The 20032-nt window shown below is 38.3% G+C and overlaps 1 protein-coding gene and 1 long non-coding RNA gene across 7 annotated transcripts in view; one reads left to right on the top strand and one right to left on the bottom strand.

The window, feature by feature from the left end:
- Window positions 1–9748, bottom strand: part of LOC129145087 (uncharacterized) — a 28213-nt gene extending 18465 nt beyond the window's left edge. Inside the window, exon 1 of the long non-coding RNA XR_008550139.1 lies at window positions 9708–9748. This is a non-coding gene — a long non-coding RNA (uncharacterized LOC129145087). The remainder of the gene's footprint in view (window positions 1–9707) is intronic.
- The window catches only part of RTN1 (reticulon 1), a 325955-nt gene that overhangs the window by 193286 nt on the left and 112637 nt on the right, over window positions 1–20032 (top strand). The window lies entirely within an intron of this gene.

The raw sequence follows: 20032 nt of genomic DNA, 5'->3' as shown, positions 1-20032 counted from the left end.
AAGCAATATTTCTTTACCCCCACGCCCTCAGGTGTAGTCCCCATAGAGTTTCCTTCCCCAAGGCACCCATACACCATCACCACAGCCCCCTATGCTCCTCCCTCCCGCCCTCTGATCCCTCTCCCTCCTCCCCTGCAGTATGGCTCTGATTTATAATTGTCCATTTTTTGCTTTGTTGTGTTTGATACTGTTATTTTTTTTTTATACTGATGTCTTATTGGGTTCCCCTACATTCCTGCTATAAATGAAACCATCCTATATTTTTTCTTTTTCCTTCTGGCTTATTTCACTGAGCATAATTCCTTCTAGCTCCATCCACGTTGCTGCAAATGGCATGAGTTTATCTTTTTTGATTGCTGAGTAATATTCCATTGTGTACATGTATCACATCTTCTTGATCCAGACATCTATTTTTGGGCATTTGGGTTGTTTCCAGGTTTTAACTATTGTAAATAGTGCTGCAATAAACATAGGGAGGGGTACAGGTATTCTTTTGAATCAATGTTTTTGTGTCCTTTGGGTAGATCCCTAGGAGTGGGATTGCTGGGTCATATGGTAGCTCCATTTTTAGTAGACTGAGGAACCTCCTGACAGCTTTCCATAGTGGTTGGGCCATTTTGCACTCCCACCAGCAATGCAGGAGAGTTCCTTTTTCACCACATCCTCGCCAACATTTGTTGTTGCTTGTTTTTTTGATATGTGCCATTCTTACTGGTGTAAGGTGGTATCTCAATGTGGTTTTAATTTGCATTTCCCTGATTAAAAGGGATGTTGAACATTTTTTCATATGCCTGTTGGCCATTTGCATTTCCTCTTTGGAGAAATGTCTTTTAAGTTCTGCCCACAAATGGGAAGACTTTTTAGTGACTGAACATGTGACTGCCCAGATGAAGACCACATATCTCAGCCTACCTTACAGATGAATATGTTTATACAACCATCTCTGGTTGGTATAATATGACATGGCACCAAAAACACAGGAAATAGAAGCAAAAGTAGATAGAGGAACTGCATTAAACTAAAGAGTTTCTACACAGCAAAGGAAGCAATCAACAGAGTAAAAGGGTAACCACAGAATGGGACCAAATATTTGCTAACCATGTATCTGATGAGGGGCTAATTTCCAAACTAAGGATCTCCTACAACTCAGTACCAAAAAACAAAAACAAAGTAAAAAACCAACCTAGTAATCTGATTCCTAAATGAAAGACATGGATACATATTTCTCCAAAGACATGAAAGTAGCCAACATGTTTGTGAAAAGACGTTCAACGTTACCAATCAAAGGAAAATGCAAATCAAAACCACCATGCACTATCACCTCACACCTACTAGGACCATCAGTGCTTAAAAAAAAAGACCAACAAAAAACAAGACAGCAAGTGTTGGAAAGGACTGGGATAGCTTAGACCCCTTGGGCAAGGCTGGGAGGAGCGCACAGTGATGAGCTACTGCAACAAAGTGGCGCTACCCTGAGAAACAGAACCACCACATGTTACCACTTCTGGGCATATATCCAAAGGTATTGAAATCCCATCTCCTCAGATGGGTGTTGCCCTCCCCACCCCCCCAATAAGACCCCTGTGGTCCTTCACCCTGGAAGGACCTCTTTGTTTCCATCCCCTTTACCTCTGTTAGCTTCAATTTTGCAGCCATATTTCTAAAGTTTGCTTCATTTAGCTTTTGTCATTTCCTTGTTAGGTTTCTCTCTGTTCCATATAGGAGGACATCATCCCGTGTTTGTCTTTCTCCTGTGAAGGTGATTTTTGACAGGATCACAATAGCAAGTGTAAATTAGTATGATAACCCCTAAGACAGTCTAAGGGAATGTGTCTGGATAGTTTTATGATCTCATCACTCTGTGTGTGTGTGATGCTGGGAAGGTAATGGAATTTCTGTGAATTTACTGATAAAAGGTCCTGAGTAGAAGGAATGAAACATATGTGATTAAAACACACCCACACACTGATATACAGAAACTAGTCTCCATTTCTAGGTTATGAATTGGCTATTTCCTCTTGTTGCTCTTGTTTTGATTTTGCCTATATTATCCAGATAATTGACACAATTGCCTACTTTGCCTTTGTTGATCAGATTTGGAATCTAGCCTGGTGCTTCGTTACTTCAGAAATAAAAGGGTTGCATTGATAGTTTAACACCACCTCTCATCCCGAGGGCAGCTGATAGTCAAGGTGGAGACCGTAGTTTACAGTATATCCTGAATCATGTGGCGGTCTGTGCCTATCACTTGGTAAGAGGAATAAAACTGGAGGATTGAGTTTCTGTAGAAAAAGAAATCTTAGTTTTGTGTAGAACAAAGTGAAATAATATATATTGCTTAAAAATGTGCTTTCTGTATTAATCAGTAAACATAGCTGTGTTAATACTAAATCTTCATTTCTCAGTAGAATTGAGATGTGTGTTCTTCAGAGTTTGCCACTTTCAATAATTTCTCCCTAGGTTCATTATGACTTGACCTTGGGGCTAGAGTGGATCAATGGTTTGAAACAGTATTTTTGGAGCCCTTTTAAAAAAATTCAGGCTAAGTGTCACAGGATTTTAGGGAAATGTTCATTGTCTTGTTACCTTGCCGTTGGCATATAAGTAGATCATTCCCACCCAGTGTGGCACAGAAAAAAAAAGATTTTGTGTTTAAACAATTATCTTTGTTGTTAGAAAAATATTTGCTAGAACTCCTAGAAAATCTGGAAAGTATTGTTGACCATTTTTTGCTTCCTAGTAGTACTTCTCGAAGTACCCAAAGTACCCTGCCTTTAAATTCTATTTTAAAAGATTTTGAGGTTATGATATTGACTATGACGTGTTACTGGGGGAGGATATGTTGCCTGGACCTTGGCATTTCTAGTAGCAGCAGAATGACAGTAAATACAAAGGAAGCACAAAATGGAAGACTTTGGCTACCTTTTCAGAAGTGAGCCATAAAGAGTATATTGTTGGTCCTGGTTTAAATTTCCTGGTGACACTAAGGCAATTGCTATCTTGTTAGGGCTTACCCATTTAGATATATTTGGTTTTCATTTTGACTTTCACATGCATGTACATACATAATGTATTTAAGTGGTTCTGTTACCTCAACCCTCTTTTTCCCAGGTTGAGTTGTTATTCTTTTATGAAAAATAAAACTTAGTTGCTTTGGGGAGGAGCATCACTGATATACAGTCTTTTTTTTTTTTTTAAAGATTTATTTATTTATACATACAAGAGCTGGGGTACAGGCCAGAAGCTTGGGACTTGAGAGGATTCACCACAGTCAGAGTGGGGAACAGAATAGGCAGATTGACCAAAGTACACTGCTGAAGGGAGCAGTGGGTGAGTCAGGAGATGTCTGCTGTGCCATGTGGGTTGCTCCCTGGCAAGGCCAGGGATTGAACTTGTGCTACAGAGGCTGTGGACAGCTTCATAGGTTGCGTCTTAACCCCTTGCGCAACCAGGGAGGCCCTGATACACACAGTCTTAGCTCTGCTTCCAGTCTGAGATGGCGGTGTAAAACCAAATCACACAATCTCCTTCTCCCACAGCCAGTGGCATGCCCACAGATCAAATAAATTTAAAAATTAGCAAAAAGTATGCTGACTACCTTTGTTGGTAGTGGCATATCCTCATGCTCTGAGGGCAAGAAATAAGCACAAGTCTCTAGGAATTGTCATGGCTACTAATTCCACTCCTTACTGCCTGCTCCCTAAATGAAGTTGAGGGACAGAATGTGAGTAGACAGAGTCATAAGAAATCTCTCCAGTATCCTCAATTTAGATAAAAGCAACCTGTGATGGGTGTAGGCAGTCCTGGGGAAGGAAAGAATTTGAAAAGCCCTTCCTATGCCCTCAGTGTCTTACCAAAGGAAGAAAAAACATCAGGGCAAACCTTTATGAAACTGATCACATAGCAAGAAAGTTGGGAGGGAACAGGGGCTGACTATAATTACCCTGAGCAAAATATCTTCAGCACTAATTAGTAATTTAGTCAACTGGAGGACAAAAGGTAAAATAAATGGGGGCAGCAGAAATCAAGAAAAAGAAATATAAGCAGGGTCCAGTTGTTATACCACAGCAAGATGTTATATGGCTAAAGTGATGTCTTTGGACTCAGTTGACTAGGAAGATAGTGGGATCCACTGCTAGGTAGAGGAGGGTGACTCAGGAAAAAAAGGAGTCACTGGATCTGTCTAGACGAAGCTCCCTTGGCTATATGTATTGGGAAAATTGGGAAAATGAGGATTATATAGGGTGAGTTAGAAAGTGTGCACCCAGATGCTGCTTATCAGGAGCAGAGATACTAGAACAGCAGTCAGGTCTACCAACTGTAAGTGCCCATAGTCCCAGGTGAGCTCACTCCCAGAAAGAAGTTGAAATAACCAACTCTCAGAATGGAAATCAAAGGAGATGAAGAAGAGTGGTCAGATAATAAGGAGTAGAGCCAACAAGCAATTGTGCAGTCTGATGGAGCTATTAGGTTACATACCAACAAGGGGAAAACATGGGCAAGTATCAAAGAGAAAGAAAGAAAAACAAGAGCAAGACAGAATGCCAGGAGCGAAAAAATTTGTTCTGCAAGGAAACTAGCCACAAAATGGAAACACTACATATTGCTTTTTTGTGAAAAAGAACTTAAAAGACTGTGAATTCAGTGAAAAGGGAAAGAAAGACAAGATGATACAACAATAGAATGAGACAAAAAGGAAAATGCTGGAGTCAAGGAGACAAATTGAGGGTCAGAACAATATTGTTACCTAAATGATAAATGGATTAGTAATAGGAAGAAGAGGACAGACAGACATGGATCAAACCTGAAATAATGACATAGAAGAAAGGGTTGAAATAATTTGTGGCTATAAAAGGAAGAGAAATTAGAAGATAACAGTTAAGGGTCTTAAGATGAAAGCAGCAAGAGGAAAATTGGCATATCTGAGTTAGAAAATAGAACAGATGGGACAGAAAAATACTTACAGAAATTACAAAAGCTTCTGAAATAACTGATTTTTATGGCTCAAAGGAACATACGATCTTCCAGGAAAAACCTGGATACAGAAACCTCAGGGCCAAAGTTTACATTTCCTGAAAGTTAGAAGATATATTCTGCAAGCATGTTCCTCACACATAAAAACAAATCACCTACAAGTAGGTCAGAATTCTCCAAGGCAACAATCAAAGCCAAAGACAATGGAGCAAGGTGTGCAACATTCTGAAGAAAAAGAATGACTCAATAATTTTACATAATTATTAGTTTAAAATTTAAATATGAGCAAGCTAAAAAAAAGAACACTATCACTCAGAAATAACTACTACTGTTTGGTCACATTCCCATTACTTTTCCCTCTGTGTGCAGGGTCAGGTTAGGGCCAGCATGGGCAGGGGTGTCACCATAATGAGTGATTACATTGTTACCATTTTGAAAGTTACATGATTGCAAGTAAGTTAAAATGTCCCACAACACATATCTAGCCTCCAGTCTTCATTTTATGCTTTTATATGATGTCTATAGAATATTTTTGTATTTTATTTAATGTACATAAATAGTATCTTGCTGTACATATCATTTTGTAACTTGCTTTATTTTTTAACAAAAATTTTTAGATCTGCTCTCTCTGATACTGATTAATGTCCTTATTATTTAGATATATTTTATTATATCATGCAAAGTCTAAGCAATTTCAAAGAATCTTTCTAATTTTGTTAGTTTCAACAAACAAAACTGTGTTGGATATCCCCAGGTGTCTTCATGTATAAATGTAAACATTCCTGCAAGGTAAACATCAGAAGTAGAATTTCTGAATTGTGGGACTTGTGCATTGTTTAGTTTGTCCCAAGCCTGTTAGATCCAACCAAATTGTCAATAAGGTGTAAGGGTAACAGAATGTTTCAAACGTTAAGATCACAGGCATATGCTTCCGAGAGAAGCATCCATTTCAACCAGACTTTCAAACTTATTTACATGAAGTTTGCAAAATGTTCTCTTATAAGTCATTATGATCCTTTTTCAAATTTTCTTTAAGTATAAAAAGCATGTAATAGTTCTACTAGATGACAAATAGGCACTTGGTAAAATTCAATCCTGAAAAAAAGGAGCAAATAACTTTTAGCAAAACAGGAATGAATGAATATTTTCTTAACATTAGTTTGAAAAATATAAATCATTCAACATTAAATGTTTTCTCATTAAAATAATAAATACATGACATCTAGTTTCATTATCATTTTTCTGTTTTAGCAAATTCACTTAGACAAAGAAAGCAACAAAGAGGAAGCAAAATACTGTATGTCAAGAAAACCTGACGAAAAACAAACTGAAAATCCTGTTCAAAATGTTAGCAGAATATGATAAGGTGGCTTATTATGTAATTAAGTTAAGGGCATAAATAATAGGGAATATGAAGAGAAAAGAATTATTTATAATCAGATCCAAAAGTGATAAACATGTATAGGAAAATTAACAATATTATTTAAATACAAAAGATTTATGTAAAATTAACATTAAAACTGGCCAAAGGATGTAGAAGGAGACATGTAAATGTATATGTTATTGTAATAGGAAAACTCTAAAATGTTACTTTTTCTAAATTAATCTCTCATAAATATCAACTAGAAATCAAGGTGTCATTTTTAAAATTTGACACAATGGCAAGTCTGCCTAGAAAAACAAACTTGTAAGAATAGCCAGAAGATTCCAGGGAAAGGAGAAAAATAACCAGTCAACATATGAAAACAGATTTTTTTTTAAAGATTTATTTATTTATTTATTTATACAAGCACTGGGTACAGTCAGAAGCGCGGGAGGGTGAGAGAATTCACCAGAGACAGAGCAGGGAACAGAACAGGCAGACTGACCAAGGACATTGCTGAGGGGAGCAGCAGGTGCGGCAGGAGAGGTCTGTGCGCCATGTGGGACCCTCGCCCGTGGCCGGGAATTGTACTGGTACTGCAGAGCTGTGGGAAGCTTCGCAGCCCAGCGCTCAATTTCTGCGCCACGAGGGGAGGCCCAACATATGAAAACAGATTTTGAAGCTATGGAAATCAAAGCTGTTTAGAACTGAAAAAGAAATAGACCAATGGAAAAGAATATTCCAGAAGTAAATTCAAACTCATAAACATTTGGATCTCAAAATGAATCATTTCAAATTACTGTAAGAAAAAATATGATAAATGACCAAGTTAGTCAAAAGAACAAAACCTTCTGAAAATAGTCTCAGCAAAGAATACAAACAGGAATTTCATAGAGAAACAAATATATCCCATATATGGAGATGGATCGTGGATGCTATGGTGGAGGGAGAAGCACAGGTATAACACCTATGGGGAGAAATCAAATGCTGTCCAAAAATGAACAACAATGCAAGAAAAGAAATTTTTAAAAATCTGAAAAAAATACAAATGGCAAAGAAACATGGAAAACAAATACTCTATCACTTATCATCAAAGAGAAGCCAGATAAAATGAGGTACTACTTTTTCCTGTATCTGATGGCAACATTTGCAGTGTTTGCTAAAAGTCATTGGTGGCCAGGGTGAGCAGGAGCAGAAACAGAAGCTCATGTTGTTGATACAGTGCAAACCAGTACACTTCTATCCTTTATATTTATATCTATGGGAAATATTTGGCAATATTTCTCAACAGAAGGAAAAGGAACATGTCCTTAAATTTAGCAGCCCTATTACTGAACATTTACTCTCTGGATATATTTGTAAAAATATGAAAATTACAAATAAAGTATGTTCATTAAAGAGCTTTTTTTTTAATAAAATACTGAGACAAAATTAAATGTCTGCCATAGGGTCAGGTTAAAAAAATTACAGTACAGTCATACCATCATTGAGTCATACGATCTCTGAATTATTACAGAGAACAAGACAGATCTATAATTGCACATGTCGAAAGAGCTCTGGGATTTATTATTTAGTGAAGAAAGGAAACTGGTGGGAAAGATCATACATAGTGCAGAGTCCCTTTGTATAAATGAGTAAGAGATCGCGACATGGGTATAGGGATGAAACAGGTATAGAGATCAAGTTAGGCACAATATAGGCACAATAAGAATTTCCTAAGGATCACAGAAGGATATTCAGTGATTGTTTATTGGAAGGCTACGGAAGCATTTTTCTTTCCTTCTATGCCTGTGTGCATTTGTAACCATGTAACCATGCACACACTTGAGTTATACAAATCACTTAATCTGTTGGCACTCCAGCTATATCAGTCCTGCCATCAGCCACTTCTCTTTCTCTGTGGTAGAGGGAATGCATGTCAGCCCGTTCATGGCTTTCTTGGCAGGCAGAAGCAGTCAAGAAGGTAGAGAAGAGCAGGCCTTACTCATGTTACTAACACCGGTGTCGCCAGAGTCCTGAGTGCTGGTTGTGCTGAGTGCCTTCCAGGCATGTGCTCAGTTCATGCTCACAGGGACTCATGAGACTGATAGTATTTTTCATTCCCATTTAACAAAAGAATTTCACCATTTGGAGCAAATAGGATGGATGGGAAAGACAATAAGTCAGTTACAAAAGACAAATACTATATATACGATTCCTCTTTGATCAGGCATCTAGAACAGTGAAAGATCCTGAAGGAGACAGTAGAATGATGGTTTCCAGGAAATGGAGGGGCAGTATGAGGAATTAGTTAATTGGTAAAAAAAAAAAGGGTTATACAACATGAGTAAGTTCCAGAGATCTTCTCTACAACACAGTGCCTGTTTATAGCTTGGACTTAAAGATTTGTTCTGAGTATAGATTTCATGTGGAGTGTTCCCACCCCCAAAACAAACAAAAAATGGAATTAAGAAAACTTTTGGAGCTGATGGATATGTTTACTACCTGGATTGTGGTGATGGTAGCATAAGTGTGTGCATATTTCCAAACTCACCAAATTGTATATATTAATTACATGTGGTTTCTCTATGCTCATTATATGTCAATAAAATTGGGGAGAAAAAGAGTGTACTGACAATTATAGGGATGTATTTACTTGCTCAGACCCCTACCCTATCTATCTTACCCACCAAGAGGCAAGTCAGGGTTCAAACACTGGTGTGCCTAACCCCAGCAAAAGCCTTTGATACCATCACACTATCTCCACCACACTCTTCACAACTCTGGGATAAGTTACATAGGCTCCGGGGTCAAGGCAGAACACCATTTAGGACTCTTTCTTACAGGGAAATGTAAGAATTACTCAAATGGACTTGAGGAAATACAATACTTTTATAAACCAAGGGCCTCTGAACTTAATGTTCTTTTCTCTTTAATAATAGATGTACAGCAGGAGTTCCATAAGTACTTTTCTGACTCTTGATTGCTTTCTCCAAATAATTTCTGATTGCTCACTTTTATGGCTGTCAGGACTATTTTTGCTACTTCAAAAGTGTATTTTTGGAATTACTCATTTTGCTGCTTTTCAGTTACTAAGATTTGACATGATGACTCTTAAAGTTGATAATAGTCCCAGGCAAGTCACTCTGTTTCTCTCATAGCGGATATATCGCTCATACAGCAGAAGTGAAGTGATTGGTGGGTAGTTTATGCTGATGATGGGGTTTTAGCCTATGAGTTCATCAAACTCCTAACAAAAGTGAAAGGGGGATTTCCAGATTATACATTTTACCTTTTTATGTTTTTTCCTCTTCCTCATCTCCTTCTTTATCCTTTGATGAGGCCAGTAGTAATCTTCCCTATGACTAATAATAATCATGACAGTACTTACAGAGTGCCCATCTGAGCCAGGCATTGTTGCAGGAGCTTTATATTCAGTATCATTTATTTCTCTGCAGAGAGGCAAAATAGAGAAGCTGCAGCCTACACTTCTGCTACTAGTAATGTTATTTGTAACTGCCATCTGGGAGTTCTATGAGGTGGTTCTATCCACTCCATTTTACATATCTACAAAGTCTCAAAAGTTGCTCCCAACATTATATGATAGTAAATAGTGTCTTTGGAATTCAAACATAGACCTATTTATTGGACTGAAAATCCCTTGTTCTATCCATGGATTTCTGTTCCAGATAGAGTTTCAACGGGGCCATCTTACACAATAAGGTTTAGTAATATCTAGAAAGGTGCTGGCCCCCTTTCTGCTCTGCTTCCTGAGCCCTCATTGGGCCATACACATCTGTGTGCTATTGATGGATTCTCTACCTTCTGGTGGTGAGGCAAACAGCTTCTGTCTACACCTTCCTGTTTGCTGACTGGAGGGGAAATTTTCAGAGGCTTTGTAGTCAATAAGAGAGAGCACAGGGAAGACTTTTGGGAGAAAGAGGAAAAGACTATTCACGGGAATTCCAGTTGTTTCCCATCACTGCTGGGGTTTGAGTCTATCATATCTCCCTGAAATATACTCTCTCCTAAGAGAGCCATGGTGAGCTCCAGTCCTGGCGTTTGAGTGACCCTCACCATACCTTCATAGATGCGTGGAAGGGGCAATTGCCCTGTTTTGGAAAAAGCAGAGGGTGTGAAGCTAGATAAGACTAACTCAAATTTGGGCCTCCCTGGTGGCGCAAGGGGTTAAGACGCAACCTATGAAGCTGTCCACAGCCTTTGCAGCACTAGTTCCATCCCTTGTCCATCCAGGGAGCTACCCACATGGCACATCAGGCCACTCCTGGCTCGCCCACTGCTCCCCTCAGCAGTGTACTTCGGTCAATCTGTATATTCTGTTCCTCACTCTGCCTCTGGTGAATCCTCTCTCACACACACGCACCCCAACACCTCTGGCCTATACCTCAGCTCTTGTATGCATAAATAAATAAACCTTTAAAAAATAAGACTAACTCAAATTTTCAATCCTGTACTTAAGGTCTGTCTAACTTTAGGCAAATTTTCACTTTCAGATGTAGTTTCTTTATCTGTCTAATGGGGATAATAATAGTTATAGCCAAGAGTGTGCAATGTGGACTAAATACTCAAGTATGCAAAATTTCTTCAAATAAGAATATTTGCCATTTGATATGAAAGCCAGAATAATTCTAGGAGAAATGTTAATTTGCTTAAATAAGTTTCCAAACAGATGGAAGAGAAACAAATGTACTTAGGTAGAGACAAAGCACCAGATGACAAAATTTATCTTGGCACTCAGATCTTATGTGTTTTACTTTTGTTATAATTTTCATATGGGTTTTAGCAATGCAGTGATATCATTAGGCACTAAAATTAACTCACGAAATGCAAAATGAGAGTGTTTTAAGAAGAAAAAATGAAATTGGTGTTGCAGGAGGAATTAAGATTTAAAAACAGCTTGAGCATTGGCAAGTTTTATTAACTAGGTTCATATAATGATTATTTTATAGGTGGAAAAGGTGTTTGAACAGCACCTGCAGTGGTAGGTTCGATGAAAACTCAGCCATTTAGAACATGCACCAACATACAGTTGTAAGACCCACACATGCCACTGTTTGAAGCAATTTCTGCAGGATTCATCTAGTGAGGCAACCTCGCAGCAAGTTTTGCAGTATTGTAGCATCTATGAAAAGAGATGACATTCGAAACTAATGATGCCAATCAGAAATGTATTTATCAGTAGAGTCAGGAAGATCTCCTTTTAGTAAAAATGTATGAACTAAAAAACAGAACTGTAAGTCTAAGAAGTTTATCAGTAACCACGCTCATTTTCTATCCTAGTTTCCTGCAGTATATGCCCTGGTAGTTACAGAATCAAGAGTATCATTGATTACCCCTCAGCTACTGACAGTCATTTAATTCTCAGAGCAAATATGAACTTGCATACAGTATGTTTCTTTCTATCAAAATCTTCAAATGAAGAGAGAAAAACCTCCTGGACAAAAATGAATTTTCAGTGTGAAATAGAAACACTGCTCAATTTTGTCAGTCTGCCTGTTCTGTTCCCCGCTCTGTCTCGGGTGAATCCTCTCACCCTCCCGCACAGCTGGTCTGTACCCTGGTTCTTATATAAATAAATCTTAAAAAAAAAAAAAAACACTGCTCAATTGCCTTTCTAAAAGGCTAAACCAAACACACTTGCAAAGAACCCCCACAATGGTGTTAGAGTACTGTTTCCTCACTGTACCCAAAATCCAAGGACATAATGGCAAAGATTCACAGATTTGACTACCTATAAACTAAAACTGCTATATAGTCAAAGATGCCATAATTCAAGTTGAAAATAGTGATAATGGAGATTTTTGAAACATATGTAAGACAAGATCAGTCATCAGATAGAGCATTCCCACGAAGTGATGTCAAAAAGACAAATGACCTTATAGAAAGTATGCACAGGCCATGAAGAGGCAGGGCGCAGAGGAAGGAGTGACAAGCGTTTGTAAAGATTCACATCCTTCCTAGACACTAGGAAAATACAGATTGAAACCATATATTTTGAGGGGCTACCAGATTGAGAAATTATAAGCTTCTATTGCCTGCTTTTTTTTCCTCACTTGTCTTTACTTTTTTTTAATTACTAGACGTTTCGGGAAAATTCTCCTTCCTAGGTCTCAACTCTTGTGTTCCTCAAACTAAGGAATACTTACTCCTTGATGCTGGCCCTCAGGCATACCCCATGTTATCCAGCTGTCACTTGCCCCACTCTCTTCCTCCCTTTTGCTTCAGGAGAAAGAAGGAAGGTTTGGCTCACAGTTTTCAGTGCATCTTTGGTGGGGAGTCCGCTGCTCCTTCACAGCTCTCAACAAGAAATCCTGGCCCATGCTGCGTTTTGTGAATTTAGTCTCTTCTGAAGATCAGAAGGCTGTGGGGGAGGAGACATACCCGCACCACACAGCTTGGATCACCTCAACTGCCTTTCCTCTCACTTGTCCGCGTACCTGCTCACCTCACACCTTCACACCTTCCAGCGTGTGACCTGCTGTGGAGTGTAACCCCGCCCCACTCCAGCTGCTTCTCTTACCAGATAGGACTCTACCAAGGGAACTTCCTTGCCCTGTCCTCGCTCTGCTCCCTACCTGCCCCCAAATTTTAGCAAGTATACTCTCCCTCATATTTATGTACACAGTGGAAATTTAAAGAGATTTATGATTGGTTGACTGAAAGTATACATACACGGGCAGCTGAAACAGGAAGGAGAAAAATTCCACTGACACAGAACTGTTGCAGTTTGGCAGCATCACATGGCAGCACCTGACAAAGGCAGTGGGGAGATGGTACATTTTCCTGCTGCAGTGGGGCAGCTCTAAGTCAGGACCCTGACCTGGAGAAATAAGCCTTACAGCCTTTTACAAAATCATGATCACATATTATTATTCTACTTTCACATTTGGTTACACATTGCCTCTTTATTGGCTCTGAATAATTTAAGTATGAGACTTGTGATAAAAGGCTGACTTAACTTCTTTCCATTTCTGCAACTGTGTGCAGTGAAGCTTTATTGGTACTTTAAGATAGTTCTAACTCTAACCCAGGGGGGAAATGGCACTATCTAAAATAATAGAGAATGATTTAATCTTTTCAACTTTAATTCTTATTCCCAGCTCTTTCATTGTACAAGAAGAGCCCAAAGCCTGAAGATTAAATTGTAGTATTCTTTCTCCTTTCTGTTTGTGCATATTGTTGGAGTGTTTCAGGGTAGCTCGTAGCTAGAAACAGTGCCTGTACAACCCACCTTTCCAGTACCTGTACAACCCACCTCTCATGCATCTATTCAATATATAATCGTCATCCTAAGTTCAAAAATATTTGTTTCATTCGGGGGAATTTCAGAAGTTGTTATTTTTAAAGTAATTTTTTGTGTAACCTACTCACTTAACATGTTTGCAATTTTAGCCAAGCGATATATCCAAGAAAGTCACTGTATGTGCAAAGTGGATTTCGAAGAGGGGATGTGGGGGGAGGCAGAGGGGATACTGGGGGGTAGTTTAGTGGAGGGTGAGTGGAACATATGTAAAAAATGTAACCTCAAAATTAAAAAAAAAGAAAGAGAAAAGTATTGTTTAAAAAAAGGAAAGTGCTCAAGAGGCAGGAAGAGGCTGCATCACGCATCCCTGATGGGCTCTAACTCAGTGTTGGTGATAGAAGGCTGTTTTAACTTCTTTCCATTTCTGCAACTGTGTGCAGTGAAGCTTTATTGTCTGGACTTTTCCCTCATCTCTGATTTCTGCAGAGAGGACAACCTGGAAGAGAAAAAGTTCATTGTTCATTATATTTTGCTTTTAATGTGGTTTCAATCTCATCAAACACCCACGTGTATCCCACGAAAGGGAAGACATCCCCTTGGTCCTAGGAGTACTCCTGAAAAAAAAAAAAAAAAAGGCCAGACAGGCTGGAATTCAAAGTCCAGCGTGAGGTCTGCATTCAGCTGAGCCAAAGAAGCCAACACTGACTTCCATTTTACTCTAGAAAGAGGTTGTTTGGGAGTGCCACCAAGTTAATGGCCAAAGGGAAGAAAGAGTCAGTAGCAGGTACCTGTCTTAATAGAAGGGCATTTGGAGGGCAAAACCATTGAATCTGCACAAACATGAAGGAGTTGTTGCTAAGCTGGAATGTGGCTTCATTCTTGTAACTTTAACAGTCTTGAAACTTTAACATTTGCGCATGTGCTCTATTCCAGTTGACCTATGGGGGGGGGGAACACTGAGGGGTGAAAAGTCGGTGGGCCAAAATGAAAGAGACAGAAAAGTCAAGCAGACACCCCAGGATTTTAGGGTATACTGCTGAGCCAAGAGAAGACGGCTGAGCCACATGCCCATGGTGCTGACATGTGGTGTTCACCTTCTTCTAGTCAAGGGGTGTCAGACTGTGAGGGCAACCTGGAGAGACTGTGTGTCTTTGCTTTCAGGACAGGATTTCCACAGTGAGGTTCCTGCACTCGGGGACATGTTGGCTCATGCTGACTCAGTCAGCCTCCTCAGGTGAGGGGCATACTGCCCATCACAACACTTATGTCATTGCCTGTCAGCCTTGGCAGGTAAATGACTTTTATTTGGGGAGCTGTAACTCAGTAAATAATCTAAGATATCTGTGGGAGTTTCCCAGTGCCAATTAATCTCATTTCATCCCCTCTGAGTTCTGAACCAACCCATTTGGATTGGTTGCTTTATTTTTGGAATCTGAGTTGGAGGGCACAGCCTAGACCTGTGGTGCAACAATGAGCTTCTCATTCCTCCTCCTGAAAGGAACTTTCCATCCAGTCCCTCTCAGAGCCTCCTTCTGGGTGAAGGAGAGGAGGAGGATGCAGCTCCGGGAGTGTCAGAGAGAGACCGCCCTGGAGGCCACATAAAAACTCAGCCCCATCCAGCAGAGGAAGGCTCAGCCTGTTTGTTCTCTTGGGTGGAGCAAAGGAAGCAGAAAGAAGGGATGAAGGGTTTTGCTCGCCCCACACACTTCCCAGATGAAGGAAGTTTTTATTTTATGAATCTTGTCAGAAATAAGGAGGGGAACAAAGACTTGGCAACTGATGTTTTCTCACTATTGTTGGAAATAATATTCTCCAAGAGGCAATAGTCTTCTGACTACAGAATAAAGGAGAATGTGGCAAACTAGTTTGATTATAATATGGTATCTCATTGAGGCAAATCTTAGTTTTTAATTTTTGGATATTATTTATATTGATTGACCTCTGCTGTCCCCAGTGGAGAACTTTATTCCTGGCTATGGGAGTAACAGTTCAGACTTCAAAGATTTCTTCTGTATCCCAGTTCCTGGAGTTAGTGACAACCTTCATGAATGAATGGCATATTTAATAAACCAGGTTATCAGTTCAATGATTTTTATTGCCTATTTGCAGGATGTATTAAATTATACATTGAAGAGGGTCTTAATATTTGTCATATGAAATAAAGTACTAAGTGTCTTATTTTTGGTCTAAATATGCATCATCTGCTATAATTTACTATGTTTTTAACCACACCATGCCTCAATTTTCTCATCTGTAAAATAAGAATATTGAGCAGTACCACTTCAAGGGGCCATTATAAGAACTTAGGGAACTAATGCCTGTAGGGGATTTAAAATAGTGTGTGACACAGTCATCGGTTCTTAAGTATAAGATGTCATTACCATCACCATCAACACCATCACCACCATCATCACCATCACCATATCGCCATTACCATCATCACCATCATCATCATTATCATCATCATCATTATCATCACCATCATCATCATCATTATCACCATCATCATCATCTTCATCATCTTTGAAAAAAGCCTCCTAGATAGAGATGCATCATGTTCAAAATGCTGGAAGGGCATGGCTTGCATGGAAGTGTAGCCTGAATACATGGCATGGAACCCACTTTACCATAGCTTTGAAAGAGGCTTCTGTTTATTATTGCAACAATTTCCTCCTGAAATTTTAACTCAGTAAAGCAATAGAAGTGGTCACTTGACCATTTTTGCCTCTTCAATTGATGAGAAAAAGAGGTACATTATCAGGAAGATTTTTTTGGAGTGACTTCTGATCATGTGGTCTCCCTGTGGGGATATTTGTGGATGTTTGGTGAGCTGGCTCTTGGCTGACTTTATCATGCCCCTCCTCAAAACCCCATTCTGGTGGTGGTAAAGCATTGTAACTGGGTTTATTTACCTTGGTGGTGGTTTATTCAGGAGGAAACAATAAGAATATATATAAATATTAGAATCTGAAGGAAAATTACTTGAATTTCATTAACTTCAGATGTATTTATTTGCAGTCTCTGGGAGAGGGTGGAGGACAAGAAAGAAATTGCACTATAATGAGCAGAATTTGATCAGTGTAGAGAGACATTGCCAAATAGCTTCCTTCTCAGTCATTTTTTGGCCTGAATTATTTGCCTAATTACTTCAGCTCTCAATTTTGCCCATGTTGACACAGCTAAAACAGCAGGTGATACAACTAAAACTGCAGAGGTTGAAAGAAATCAACGCTTTCAAGCCAAATTATAATAATCTGTACCATGTCTTAAAGATTAGACATCACTTTTATTTATTTTTTATTCAAAGTTGCTTCTACATTTTACCAAAAGGGATGAAGAATACTTGGGGGAGAGGGTAGATTCAGCCATTTTAAAAGTCACTTTAGTGAGAAACTCACATTATCATCATGGAACAATAAAGAGCTGTGCTATCATTAACTCAGCAGTTGCATTATGTTTTAATTCTGCTGCTTAAAGCATTTAAAGCTTCCCTTTCACTTAAGTGCAATTGATTGTTTGATGTAGATACTCAATCATGGTAGTGCAGATACTTGCTCAAAATTTATAAATATGAATTCTACTGAGCCATCATATATGCAGACATATCCCAATCTTTCAGTAATGGAGAAATAAAACTAACTCTCCTCTATTATCAAAAAGAAAAAGAGGTATAGGTGACAAGATTTTGAAGACAAAATCTTCAGATAATCTCAAATACCTAGTTTTGATATCTAAATCTCTATGAAAGTGCTAAAAATCACATACCAAAGGATGAGCTGAATATGCATTTCTTCTCCTGTCTCTTGTCCTTTTCTTTCATCTTTCTTGGTTAAGGTAATTAATGAGATTGTCAAAAATTAAGGTAGGAAGAAAAAGAAACACAGTATGTAAAAAGCAAGATAAATCAGTTCCTGAAATTCTGAAATATGATAGCACATCCACCCACTTTTAGCTTCATTAGTTTATTCATTGAATCTTAGACTTAGAGGTCTGAATTGGTAACACAGGAGGGGACACTGCAGTGTTCAAGAGACTCTTAACTTTGGAAAAACTAGATTGTGGAAAATTTAGCTTTCATGACATATTTAAAGGCATAATATTTATCATCTGGAAATGAGTATTGTTATTGGTTTAAAGTGTGTTCTTTCTGTACTGGTTTATCTATCAGAAATTAGCTTTTAACATCAGAAGATGCATAATAGGGCCTCCCTGGTGGCACAGGGGTTAAAATCTCAGTATTATCAAGTTATCACCAGCCACTGAGGCATGAGTTCGATCCCCAGTGAGGGGGCTGACCCACATGGTGCAGCAGACCTCTCCTGTCTCGCCTGCCCCTCCCCTCAGCAGTGTATTTCAGTAGATCCACCTGTTCTGCTCCCCCCTTTGTCTCTGGTGAATCCTCTCTCACACACACCCCTCCGTACCTCTGTCCTACAACCCAGTTCTTGTATGCATAAATAAATAAAAAGAAATCTTAAAAAAGATGCATAATAGATATATAAAACTTCCTCTTTTATTCTTAGGACCATCACAATGAATTACAAGCTACTGTACTACCTTTAGTTTTTTCTTAATTAAATTTAATAAGATAATGTTTTTACTATAATAAGAAATAAATGATGATTTTTTTTCTAATATGGTTTATAACTATGATCATAGTTTATAGCTAGTGAGATACCCTTTGAAATATTTCTCATAGATTTACACTTTACTCTCTTTGGGACTCTTACCTGAGAAACCAGTTAAAATACTTAAGAAAAGAACAGTGTTGTGAAGACCTAATTTATGAACTTTTCGAAAGTGAGGAATAGTATTCTTTTTCTGCAATTTGGTCAAAGATTTCATTAAGAAATATACTTTATTAACACATTTACTATCATATGAGTTTGTAGGCAACCATTTAAAATTCATTGCTCTAAAAATTTAACTATAACATTATTCATAGCAGACAGAATATAGTATACGTGGTACCTAACTTGGACCTCACCCAAGGGAGGGGATGCACAGAGGGCTGCATTTCAGCCTGGGCTTTTGCCCTGCATGGGCTTCATTCACATGGATCCTGAAGACAGCCTTGGGCTTTCTTAAGTAACACGTCTTTACTTTTTTTCTAATAAGCTCTACATTCCTCTGTCTCTGAAATGTCATAAAGGCCCCCTTACTCACTAGTAAGGGTAGTATTAATAGGTTGCCCAAGTTCTCTAAAAACCTGAAATGTTAAATAATTAAGGGCAGAGCTGTGTCTCATCTAGTTCATCTTAGACAATGGATGTTTTTTTGCTAATGAGGAGCCTCCTTAGAGCAGAAAGGGGAACCTAAAATATGCACACTAGAAATTTTATGATTTAGAATCATGTTTATGAAGGAGTCAGTTAGCAGCAAAGATTTCCTCATACTGGGTTTTTTGTTTTTTGTTTTTTGTTTTTTTGTCTTAACTCTTGGAGAAGAATAGGAAGGAATCAGGCTGGTGAAGCTTAATGTGGAAAGGAGTCAGCTGTCATTTTCACCTTTTTCTTTTTGGGTAGCACTCAAATCACCTGAGAGTGTTGAGCATACCCAAGACAGTATGTTCTTGTTCTGAAATAAATGTTTGTAAAATGTGTGTATAGGTGTGCGTGTTGATAAGTTGAGCAATGGAATTGACATAATGAGCGTATCTGTAATGAAATTGATTGAGAAGTAAAAAAAAAATCTATGAAGGATAACCTAATTCAGATTTAAAATTATCTCTGAGTTATTCTAAAGAACGTAGAAACAGTAGGTTGACTTATAATTTGTTTTTTTTTTAAGTCAATTGCACGATATAAAATCAAACAGGTTTTTTAAATGCTTAATATCAGTGGATTGACTAAATCTTTTATTTTTCCAGCAATTATGTGTGTCCTTAGTCTCTGGATATAAAAACTAATTTTATGCTTTTGTCTTCAGATGTTCTATTTGCTCGGCTTTTATGAATTTTTTAAATCTTTGTATTCTCAGAAGTAATTACAAAAGGCAATAACAATAAAAAATGAATTGTATACTCAAGTCTAAAATAAAATGACTCTGACAATTTAAACATAGACGTTCCTTCTCACTGTTTCTTATTGTCTCATAATTTTAGGAGGCATAGTGCAAAATGACATGAATCCATACATGAGTAATTCTTCTGAGAATATCTTGTCATAACTATAAGAAGCATGATTGGAATTGTAGATAAGGTATCAGTTTATTTACTGATAAGGAAAATTGAGCATAAAGCACTTTAGTGAAGATTTCACCATATGGGTGAAGTTACCCGACTTCACTGTTTGTTTAAAATTTATGGTGAGAATATTCACAGTTTAAAAAAAAAATCTTTATGACCTTCAGCAGCAGCTTGGCATTTTATGTTGAGGTATTTTCACCACTGAGGATGCAGCATTCCGTCGCTGATGTGCCTCGCACACTGCCATGGGTGTGCAGTATGTGGG

Source organism: Talpa occidentalis, unplaced genomic scaffold, assembly GCF_014898055.3.
Source record: "Talpa occidentalis isolate TD23 unplaced genomic scaffold, MPIMG_talOcc4v2.1 talOcc4.11, whole genome shotgun sequence".
NCBI classification, from domain to species: domain Eukaryota; kingdom Metazoa; phylum Chordata; class Mammalia; order Eulipotyphla; family Talpidae; genus Talpa; species Talpa occidentalis.
The sequence above is the reverse complement of the archived record's forward strand: the minus strand, read 5'-3'. Positions and strand labels throughout refer to the sequence as shown.